At 40.1% G+C, this 12,170-nt stretch overlaps 1 protein-coding gene across 12 annotated transcripts in view; it reads right to left on the bottom strand.

Annotated features, from left to right (window-relative positions):
- The window catches only part of LOC134209650 (2-oxoglutarate dehydrogenase complex component E1-like), a 75,172-nt gene that overhangs the window by 37,617 nt on the left and 25,385 nt on the right, over window positions 1-12,170 (bottom strand). Inside the window, exon 1 of one of the 12 annotated variants that reach the window (XM_062685643.1) lies at window positions 10,766-10,885. The exons of the other annotated variants lie outside the window; for them this stretch is intronic. The gene's annotated coding sequence lies outside the window, so the exon portion shown is untranslated. Of the gene's footprint in view, window positions 1-10,765; window positions 10,886-12,170 lie in introns of those variants that run through there. 12 annotated transcript variants of the gene reach the window in all.

The raw sequence follows: 12,170 nt of genomic DNA, 5'->3' as shown, positions 1-12,170 counted from the left end.
TAATAGTTCGTTTCAATTAGTACAGTTTTCGCCTAAATCCAATCTTCGATGTTGCGCAACGTGCTCAGAAAAACAATAAATTCCGTTTAGCCAGCCGTATCAACACACGCTGAGAATGTGATCTTGAGCGGAGCGTGCGAACCGGCGTTGCTTGTTCGATTCATTATCAGCTGTCGCCGTCGGTTGGGACTTGCAAAGTAAACACAGTTCGCACCTTTTAGCATTATGAACCTAATCAGGAAAAACACGCTATAGAGCACCTCATCCAATCATATGGATCGTTAATTAAAACGAGATATGGATGTGAGAGGGCTCGACCTTTTAAAACTGATAGTACAGTTAGAAATGCAGGGCCCGCCTGGAATTATGGAGTAAGCGTATAATTCTACGTTTTCTTGTTCATCAGTCATCACCGATTCAGATATTCGGCTACATGACCCGCGACGCCTTAATCTAGCCCGGTTGCAATTTATGTATTGTGTTATCAATCGAAGACTTAAGACCACGTTCAGATTATGAGCTATATCACTTTGATATAGAGTAACATGACATCAAAGTTTATATATCTCGTTTTCATTGCAAATAATGTAGGTATATGACGTCTGATGTCACGATTCTCTAATCTCTATATCAAGTGATATAGCTCGTAGTCTAAGTTAAGTAGTGTTTGATTAATTATTAATGCTTTGGATACGATTGAATGTTGTTTACGACTTAACGAGTTCATCGAAATATAAGTAGGCGTCATGCGCCCAGTCCGACGCAAACCAATCAAACGAAGTAGGAGAATCTTCTTTCGGTAAGTCAGATCATAGACGCGGTCACCAAGTAGAGTTTAACTCGAATGGCGAAGTAATTGCCACCGGCAGCCGGAAAAAACGGATTGTTCGTGTTTCAGGGAAACAAAGATCCATCTGAAAATTTGGATCTCTGGCATAGAAGGATTGACCACCTCAAGGTGCACAGCTTGATGAAAAATTGTGTGAATTGTGCATAAGAAAAGCAGTTCCATCTATCTTCACCTAAAAAGGGTCGGCGAGCAAACAAAGTTTTGGAACTAGCTCACACGGACGTATGTGGTCTCATTGAGGAAGTGTCATTAGGAAGAAGTAGATATTACGTGTCGTTTATCGATGACAAGACGCGGAAGGATATCTATCTACTTTCTCAAGCAGAAGTCCGAAACCGAACTATTGAAAGCAATCAGCCAGTTCCAACCCAACAAACAATTTGAACTGAATAAGCTTTTTTTAGCTGGCAGCTTCCAATGTTTTTTTGGGAAGGCCTTACAGAAAAGCAGACCATTCGCAGAGACAACTGTAGGTAATTCAACAATAAATCGTTACAAAACCGTTTGAGGGACCTTAGAATCCAGCATTCGACGTCGACCGAATACACGCTACTTCAAAACGAGTCAACCGCACCGTGTTCGAAAGAGAACAATGTATGCTGCACAAAGCAAAGCTCCAAAAGACATCCCAGGCAGGTAACTTTGACTTTATCAATCGCTCTTCTAACAAAGCACACAATCTAACGCCAGAATGAGTATGATGCGGACGAAAACCCAATTTACCATATGTAAGGTTTTTTGTACGAAGGCAATTGCCCATATCGAGAAACACAACAGGAGTAAAACGCGAAGTCGAAGAAAGCAATCCTGGTAGGTTTTGAAAAAAACAGAAAGGCATATCAGCTGTACAACCCAGTGAAGCGAGCTGTGCTCAAAAGCCATGTATTTATCTGCCAAGGGTTTGAAAAGAAAGCTGAAAGGCCGTGGTAATTGGCCAACCGTACGCGCGCGTTCACAGTCAGCAATAAACTAAAACTTTATTCTTCCTATTGGCCTGGCTGGACCAGCAGCCAGTAGCTTTCGATAGGGTGGTCATCACAGGGGAAAGTATTCGTTGGGTTAGGATTTGCCAGTAGCCGACAATGTGACCATTGTAGATCTTACACCGTAACGCATCACGCAAAGGTGTTACGGGGGCGAAGGTCACGGCTCCAGTAAAGCGGCCGTAATTGGGAAATTTAATCAGGGTGTCGACTCAAATTTGAGAATAAAATTCCCTGACTTTCCCTGACTTTCCAGACCATTCCTCGAAAAAATCCAGGTATGAAAATTGTTTTTTTTTTCAATTCCTAGAAGCTAGGAAAATCTATGCATGAGTAAATCTTTAAAGTCCATTTGAGTTCCTGAGCTACTGGAAGCGCAGAACACCTGAAAGATTTTCATAACTCATCTTTCCAAAATTGACCCCAATTAATGTTATAAGTTTTTGGTGCCTTCATCCATCATTGGGAATTCTTACGGACTCCTTGGTGTCGCAATAGACCTTCAAGACTACTGACGGACTTCTTCAAATCGATAAAGTTTTTATTATCTTTCTGGAAATTTGCGTGAAGTCTTGTATCTTTTGACAAGACTTTTGAACTCTTTTCATACAAACGTGGAAGCTTCTGTAAATCCTTCTAATGCCGTTGAAAGACCTCACGGATAAGGTATTCTCGTGACCATCGAGAAACCTCCATTGGCTCTTAAGTATACGGAGTAAAAATTCTTATTCACACTGTGGAGTTTATGGACTTCTAATCTTCCGGATAATCAAGAATTCAATTCATACAAGCTATGCATCACTTACAGTGAGCCCAGCTAAACATTTTAACCACTGCAATACTTTAAATAATTTGGTCTGAATACACTCAGGTCGTTTAATTTTTGTCGATTGTGGCCTTCGGTTCAAATAAAACATTGTCCCATGGAAAAACATTACAAAAAGTTAGGTCGTGTTTGTGAAGAAATGGCATAACTAGTCTCAAATGATAAGGGGAGCTACAACTACTAAATTAATTTTATCGATTTTTAGTCGTTTTTCAAAAATGGTCTTGGAGTTTTAGCATTGTTTTATTTATAGAAAGTACTACTATCTACTAGATGTCAGACATCTTCAACAAGCAATGGATCATCTAATAGAGTTTTTTGGAGAACTTGTGGAAATATGTTTGAAGATTCTTAGCATATATTTCATATGAACCCCTTCACGAAGACATTCAGTTCAAATTTGAGTAAATACCATAAAATCTACCAAGTTTTTGCAGCGGAGCTTTTGAAAAAAAAACATCCATCGAGGAGCTCCAGGATAAAAACTCTCGAGACAGCTTTTTTAAATCCTTTCAGATTTTTTATGTTTCAGTGCGAATTCTGAAGTAATTTCTGGACAATATTCTCAAAGATCAAACAGAATATTTCCTGATAAAATTGTTTTAAAAACATCAAAAGCAGCGAATGTAAAATTGACACATTCTTCTTCTTCTTCTTCTTGGCATTACATCCCCCCACTGGGACAGAGCCGCCTCGCAGCTTAGTGTTCATTAAGCACTTCCACAGTTATTAACTGCGAGGTTTCTAAGCCAGGTTACCATTTTTGCATTCGTATATCATGAGGCTAACACGATGATACTTTTATGCTCAGGGAAGTCGAGATAATTTCCCATCCGAATATTGCATAGACCGGCAGCAGGAATCGAACCCAGACACCCTTAGCATGGTCTTGCTTTGTAGCCGCGTGTCTCACCGCACGGCTAAGGATGGCCCCTTAAAACTGAAACATTACCATTGACCGAGCATGATAATGGAGTATTAAGTAACGTTTAATTGAGACTATCGCCACCTACATACATGAGGTAGAACTTTGTTTTTGCTAGTTTGCTTGTTTTTTTGGTAGAACTTTGATTGTTTGCTGAACAGTTCCGAATTATTGAACAGTTCTCGAGATTGATGATTATGGATTGCGAAGGCAGCATTTTGCTGATGATGATTTTATTTGACTCTAGCGAGGGTGAGGAGTTTTGTCAAGCCTGTGATTAAGTATTAGAACAAACCTTCAGAACTTCTTGTGTTTGATAGGAACATGACTCAAACGCTACCAATAACGAAACTGCAAAAAAAATCATAACGACTCCGACACAAAACCACTCAAACTAATAAATCTAAAATATTAAATGGGACTTGAAAAACAACAGTGACCTTTTGAGCAACGTGGCTTTGGAACCTCTGTTATTGCTTAGAGATTAATAGAAACAAACTCGATTACCATGAGGAACATGAAAAGGGTCCGGAGTAATCTAGAAACTGCCGACGGCCACGCAAAAAAAAGCTTCATAACTTGATAATAGAGGTGGTTGTCGACTGTAACTGGCTCGGAGTATTGTTTATCGGCTATGCAGTCTGATGACCAGCTAAAACGCTATATTAATTCTGATCCGACGTTTCAGTACCTTTATTGGTCTTTTTTCAATTAATTAAAATTGGTTCAGGGTTTTAATTGTCATAAGTGTCCTTAGTTTAGTACATTGCCCGGATTTAAGAAAAATCCCTATAAATTTTCAATATTGGGTTTTATGATTTTTTTCCCTGACCTCAATCAAAATTCCCTGACTCCCTGACTTTCCAGGTCCAAAATGAAATTCCCTGACTTTCCCTGACTTTCCAGGTTTTTCCAGGTAGTCGACACCCTGTTAATGCTTGATAAAGAAGCCGCTGGTGATTAACAAATCGAATCAGCAGCTGGAGGTGAATAAGACATGGAATATGTTTCGCAAGTTAATTTCCTTCTAGATTCAAACGACACAGTTCTTTTATCTTCGCTACTGTTCAACGGAATATATGTTAATTGTTAGCCGATTAACTGACGAAATCTCTTCAACAAGGTAAAACTGGAGATAGGCTTGCGTCAAGATCTGGCCGAGGAGGATTGTCGGAACAAGTAAGCGTTAAGGGTGCATTCTGATGCAAACCAATCAAAATAAGATAAGCTTTACTGCACACTTAGAATAAATCGCAGATTTCTGTGAAATTTCACCGAAATTTCAACAGCAGAACTGTTCGGTAAAAATTTTACAGATTTTTTTGTGATTTTGACAGTTGAACAGAAGAAAATACCGCAGAAAGTCGGTGAAATAATTATCGAACAAATCTGCTGTTGAGATTTCGGTGAATTGAAGCAAAATTCACCGAAATCTGTGAAATGATTTAAGTGTGTGAGCATGAGCATAAGCATGGAGACCGTCCATTTCGTAGTTGCTACTCCGTGATTGACCAAAACCATCGCAACTGCACAAGGAATCAATGGATGGAAGCATGGGATTTGCGTTGACCACGTCCTCACGGTCTTTTTGGGATTGGAAGGAATTGATGATGCAATCACTCGCCACTAGTTTATGCGGAATATTATTGGAATTTTGGGGTTAGGGGTTCTATGGCAAAGGTTCGTCTAGGTTAACGGTCCGTAAGATCCGCGATATTAAGTACAAGTACGTTAAGCATAAACACGCTAGGGATAGTGTGTGAGAGGCATAATGGATGTCAGGAATTATTTGACGTTCCCATTCGTCATATCATCAGGGCTGGTAGCGACCGATGCCGCTCAAAATAGTGACTTTAGTGACCAAAGCTGACGAAAAAAGGGACCAAATAGTGACTTTCAGTTGCAGAAAAAGTGACCAAATAGTGACTTTCAGTTTCAGTTGCAAGTTCGATGAGACAAAATCAAGCGTTTTTGGGTTGAAGGAGAATCTTTTTTCGTAATTTTTGGCGGAAAACATCTTTCACTCACCACTTGTTTCTTTTAGAACGAACGAGAAACGAAAATCGTACACGCAAACTTTTATCTACTCAGTGACTAAGTAAAATTGTATTGCCCTCTCTTTTAATCCCACGGAAATTTTACTTAATATCAGTCAAAAGCAGGACTAGTAGAAATTATGAGTAGTCTTGCGAGCAAAACAAATGTTTACCCCACTGGAAGTGAGCGAAACATGGTTATCACTACTAATCAGTACTTTTTCTTTCCCGAGAAATTATTTCTCGGTAAAAATCTGCGTGAAGAATTCTCGTGAGAATGAGTGAAAATTACACCTAACCGGCGGATGTTAGATTTTCTAACAATTCTGTATAAGAATCTAACAAAACCTGTATAAGAACTCGGGCATATGCGAAATTGTGAAATTCTTATACAAGTATTGTATAAGAATCTAACAATTTTGTAAACTTTTCTAACAATATTTGTTTGAGAGTTTACATTTTTTGCAAACACAAAATTACGCAGATTTTCCGACTTGCTGTGCGTATTCATGAACGATTTTTGCTATGGAATTCAACAGCGCATGCAATCTTCAAAATTGGGGAGACTTGATCTCCTTTCTATGATATCTACTCAATAAATATTTTCAAGTCTCCTCATATTGAGGCAACAATGACATTTTTATCAGTGAAGATCATTTAGGATATGTATGGCTTTTTGCTGTGAAAAAATGAAAGCATTTGGTCATTATTGGGAAATTTTGCGTGGCCACTAAAAAACATCTTTAGGAGAGACAAAACACAGTAAATAATAGAGTAAATAAGGTTGTCAATAAAAAAATAACTCGCCACATATCGATCATTTGTCTAGAGGTTCTATTATAAAAATACGCTATAACAATAGATCTCAGCAAAAAAAAATCTATGTTGAAATGTTGGTTTGGAGGAAGTGTTTAACACGTACGTCCCCAACCCCCATTTTACGACAAAACTCAAAATTCAAAACCATGCAGCTCAGCCAATTTCTAACGGATTTTCAAGCAATCTTCTGGAATCGATCACAAAATTCCTATAGTTTTAAGAACCGAGGTCAATTTTTGTGCAATGGTCATGGTTCCAGATATATTCCGGGGAGTACTGGGGTTACCTCCCTCCCGGAAAAAATGGTCACTGGCAGATCGGCTTCGAAATCCATCGTGCGACATGTCAAACTTCATGATTTTGCAAAACAAGTACACTGAAGGACATTTCGGCGATTTTCGATCGAATTGGCCACCCTCCGGTACTTCAGGGCCTGATTCCCTTGGGGAAGTGGCCAATTTTCATTCGCTCTTGGAACCCATCTTGCGACATATCAAACTTCATGATTTTGCAAAACAAGTACACTGGAGTACATTTCGGCGATTTTCGATCGAATTGGTCACCCTCCGGGTACTTCCAGGGCCTGGTTCCCTTGGGGAAGTGGCCAATTTTCATTCGCTCTTGGAACCCATCTTGCGACATGTCAAACTTCATGATTTTGCAAAACAAGTACACTGGAGGACATTTCGGCGATTTTCGGCGATATGTCGCAAGATGGGTTCCAAGAGCGAATGAAAATTGGCCACTTTCCCAAGGGAACCAGGCCCTGGAAGTACCCGGAGGGTGGCCAATTCGATCGAAAATCGCCGAAATGTACTCCAGTGTACTTGTTTTGCAAAATCATGAAGTTTGATATGTCGCAAGATGGGTTCCAAGAGCGAATGAAAATTGGCCACTTCCCCAAGGGAAGCAGGCCCTGGAAGTACCCGGAGGGTGGCCAATTCGATCGAAAATCGCCGAAATGTCCTCCACTGTACTTGTTTTGCAAAATCATGAAGTTTGATATGTCGCAAGATGGGTTCCAAGAGCGAATGAAAATTGGCCACTTCCCCAAGGGAACCAGGCCCTGGAAGTACCCGGAGGGTGACCAATTCGATCGAAAATCGCCGAAATGTACTCCAGTGTACTTGTTTTGTAAAATCATGAAGTTTGATTTGTCGCAAGATGGGTTCCAAGAGCGAATGAAAATTGGCCACTTCCCCAAGGGAACCAGGCCCTGGAAGTACCCGGAGGGTGGCCAATTCGATCGTAAATCGCCGAAATGTACTCCAGTGTACTTGTTTTGCAAAATCATGAAGTTTGATATGTCGCAAGATGGGTTCCAAGAGCGAATGAAAATTGGCCACTTCCCCAAGGGAAGCAGGCCCTGGAAGTACCCGGAGGGTGGCCAATTCGATCGAAAATCGCCGAAATGTCCTCCAGTGTACTTGTTTTGCAAAATCATGAAGTTTGATATGTCGCAAGATGGGTTCCAAGAGCGAATGAAAATTGGCCACTTCCCCAAGGGAATCAGGCCCTGGAAGTACCCGGAGGGTGGCCAATTCGATCGAAAATCGCCGAAATGTACTTCAGTGTACTTGTTTTGCAAAATCATGAAGTTTGACATGTCGCACGATGGATTTCGAAGCCGATCTGCCAGTGACCATTTTTTCCGGGAGGGAGGTAACCCCAGTACTCCCCGGAATATATCTGGAACCATGGCCATTGCACAAAAATTGACCTCGGTTCTTAAAACTATAGGAATTTTGTGATCGATTCCAGAAGATTGCTTGAAAATCCGTTAGAAATTGGCTGAGCTGCATGGTTTTGAATTTTGAGTTTTGTCGTAAAATGGGGGTTGGGGACGTACGTGTTAACATGTATTGTCATATTTTGAGGAAAAGATCGATGCGACTCTCCAGCGGCAACAGACCAGATTCCGTGCCGGATGATCCTGTGTGAGTGCCATAACAGAGCAGGTGAACGAATTCCAAGAGTCCATCTATTTGGCTTTGATTGACTTCGAAGAACTTTCGACGGTCTCAGTCACGAGAATATGAGACACGACACGAAAGAGAATTTTGGAGGTACATAACGATCCTGGTCGATATAGGAAATGAAATTCGGGATCGGAAGTGAGGTTGAGTCGGCCGCTTTTTAGATAAGGGCGGAAACGAAATATGAAAAAAAAAAAGCTATGCATTAGGATATCGGAGCAAGGCTTGTGTGTTGTGGCTTCATGAGGAAATTAAAGAAGTGGACTAACTTCTAAACTGGTAATGGCGGGAGATCGCCCACGAAGGAAATATTGGAAGCTGCAACACTCAAAATGCACATGAATCCAAGGTAAAGTAAGCATATTTTTACGTGGCCTAATCAATTACCTGAAAATGTAACTATATATGCTTGTACAGTCGACTCTCTACATCTCGATGTTCTATATCTCGATATTTCTCCTGATGTCGATGGTTTTCTCTGTCTCTTCGACATCTCGATAATCATCCTTCAGATATCTCTCTATCTCGATATGTTCTTATCATATTTTGTTCAGAATTCTTTCTCCCTATGCCGATATACATATTCAAATTTCTAGGCTACTAGACCATCTTTGAACAATAACAAACGCATCGAAAACAAGGGATGACATTTGTTTCGTTGCTGTTTTTCATAGCAACGAGCTTTTTTTGATCTAGTAGGTACCCACTTCAATTTTTCTTCCATTCCCTTCAATATCGAGATGCGGAGAGGCGACTGTAATTACATCCGAAGTTATGCGATTTCTTGAAGGCACGCAGTCCGAATAAACAAAAAAATATATACTCGAGTGAGTTATTTTATAGCTTGGTAGCGAATTCGGTTTAAACCAGTAACGGCATAACAGCAAACCGGAATATTTTCGCCAAATAATTACGAATGTTGTTGTATCATGGGCAACTATACAACACAGGCACAACTTTTTCGACACAATCTTCCGCTTCTTTTCTATTGATATCACATCGCTCAACCGGGACATTGCCGCGTCGAAGCTTACTACTCTTCAGGAAGTCACAAAGTTTTTTTTATAAATCAAACAACATTTACACATCTTTGTGCATCTGTCTATTGGCTAGCTTAATAGGAAAGTAGAGAAAATTATCCTATAAATTATAATTATACTTCCAAGAATAAATACCCTAGTCGTACTCAACTATCTCTAGTATGGATTCAGTACGCTTTTTAACGCTGATCTGCGAAAGGCCCCTACTACAAAAAAAAGACAATGAATGAACAAAATTCAGAATGATGAAAAAGCAAAATTTATTTTTGATCCTGCCAAACAGGCAGAGAGAAGATCTCATGCATCTGAATATCCGAAAAAAAACAACCAAAAACAACAACACAATACGAAAGAATGCGGGGTGGGGGGCTTTGGGCGTGCAAAACTTGACGTCAATGCGCGTGTCTTCTAGACTTTATTTACGTCACATGAATATACCCGCGGTTGTCAGCGTACTTGTTGCTCGGTTCCAACAAAATACCGAATGACACAGCTATCTTTCCGATTGTCACCAGTATGAAGTTCGATAACGGGCGAGTTCAATGGATTTACATTTCAATCATAAATGTGTTGTATGTATCGTATCGGCTCAGATACGTTCACAGCAATGTAAGTTATTGCAACAGCTGACCGCAAGAACAGTAAAGTAATGATAATTGCACAAAATCATTGTCTCTTGTTAAATATTTATGAGCGGATACAACGCTTTTGCGAGACTTTCAGAACGAAGGGAAGTCGACTTGGTTTCTAACATCTATACATATAGATATTTAGGATTGCAAGAAACTTGTACATTCAGTTATATTAAACGGGAAATTTGAGATTATGATTGTAAAGCTGCTCACAATATATCTTGACATTGAAAATTCAACAGTGACTAGACAGCTGACGAAGTAAACCACATGTGGTGGTTGCACAAGTCCAATATCACGAGACTCCACATTCAAACGTATTCAGATATTTGGATAACAAATTTGCTGAACAACTCTAATTATTTGCTAAATTTATTAGATTCACATTCCATTCCAAATTCTGCTGAAACATCGCATATCGCTAGAAAGTATTCACATGACTAGGGGGCACAGCTTAACAATTCCATTATCACTATATTCCGTATGTATACAGATGCAATTAATTGTATTCACTTGTGCAAACTTTTTCGCCCTCACCATCGTTTACCTAGACCGGTTGATAGCAGTTATCAGCAGTTGACGAAAGTGTTTCAAATGGTGCTGTTTTTATAGTGTTCGCTCACTCCCCAGCGCCCATATCCGATCACAATCAAACAGCAAAGCATGTAACATGTTTACCTTCTACAAATTACTGACTTCGGCAACAATCAACTGAACAGGTTGGCCTTATAATGTTCACTGGTCACTCGGCGCCACACTACTTCTGATTGAGTGCTGGTTCTCTAATATGTAACGCCGCACAACAACGAATTCTCTATCTCCACACTTGAAGCTACAGTCTTCTATAATAAGCTTTTCCTTAGCGATGCGCACGCGTATTAACCGGCGACGCACAGTAATCAGACGAATAAAACCCCCACACGCATCATGCTCTTCCTCCGCCACGATGTCGATAACGTCAGAAGGCCCCCTTTCGCGAAATTCCCTCTCGTGACGTCACCCACTGATATGATATTCACGTGAACCATCGCTTGAGTCACTTTGCGCAGCTATTTGAAACACTATATTAACGATCTGTCTGTATGTGTTGAACGGTTTCAAGTAGGGCGATCAAAGATACCGGCTGACCGGCTATAGAACGTCCGGAATAAATGGAAGACTAATGGCACAGACAAACAGACGTAACACTGACAAAATTCCCATCGACCATGAATTCAACAAATTCAACTTCAATTTATTGCGAGTTCTACATGCAGAGGCGTGTGCATCGTATACCTTCGTGTTTGACATTCGCAATATCGCCTTCTGTTGACATTGGTGTACTTTTGATTTCATGCGCGAGATGGTGGCAAAATAGCTAAGCCATGAAGTTTTTAGAAAAATGATCTAGCTGTTACGTCTGCTTGTCTGTGCTTGAAAAGCGATATGACTCGAATATACCAGTATCAAAAAAGGGGATTATCGTCAACAGTAAGACTGTTTGTTTTCGAAGATCTAGTTGTTTCTGTAGGGTTGAACCCCTAATAGGAAGTGCAAACAAAATCAGCTTATTATATATCTTATATCTAGGGGAACTGCTCCGATTTCTATCTCACTGTAAATATATCCATCTCATCGTTAAACAAATAAATACGGCACCAAATTCGTCGCTTTTTTTGTCAACATGCATGCTCACTGCTGAAAAAAATCACAAAAATAATAAGCAAACCAAATTCCTTTCCATTGCTTTGTTTTTGATGGGATGGAAATAGAAGCTATGAGATTAAGTGGCGAACCGTTCCCCTATATATTAATAGGGGGATCCAATTAGTCTTGCGTGCAAATGCGTAGGATTGCCAATTCGGACATGGAGAGTTCGATTCTCGGTCCGGTCTAGGATGTTTTTAGGTGAGAAACATTCTCGACACCCTTGGCATAGTGTATCCATTGTACAAGCCACACAATGACGGGCATAGAAAGCTTTCAATTAATAACTGAGGAAATGCTAATAGAATACTCAGTTGAAAAGCAGACCAATGGATAGCCCTTTAGCAGCACTTATTTGACTTCATAAATCAGGAAAATGTTGCCAGGACCAGGAGGT

Source organism: Armigeres subalbatus, chromosome 2 (assembly GCF_024139115.2).
Source record: "Armigeres subalbatus isolate Guangzhou_Male chromosome 2, GZ_Asu_2, whole genome shotgun sequence".
NCBI lineage: Eukaryota > Metazoa > Arthropoda > Insecta > Diptera > Culicidae > Armigeres > Armigeres subalbatus.
The sequence above is the reverse complement of the archived record's forward strand: the minus strand, read 5'-3'. Positions and strand labels throughout refer to the sequence as shown.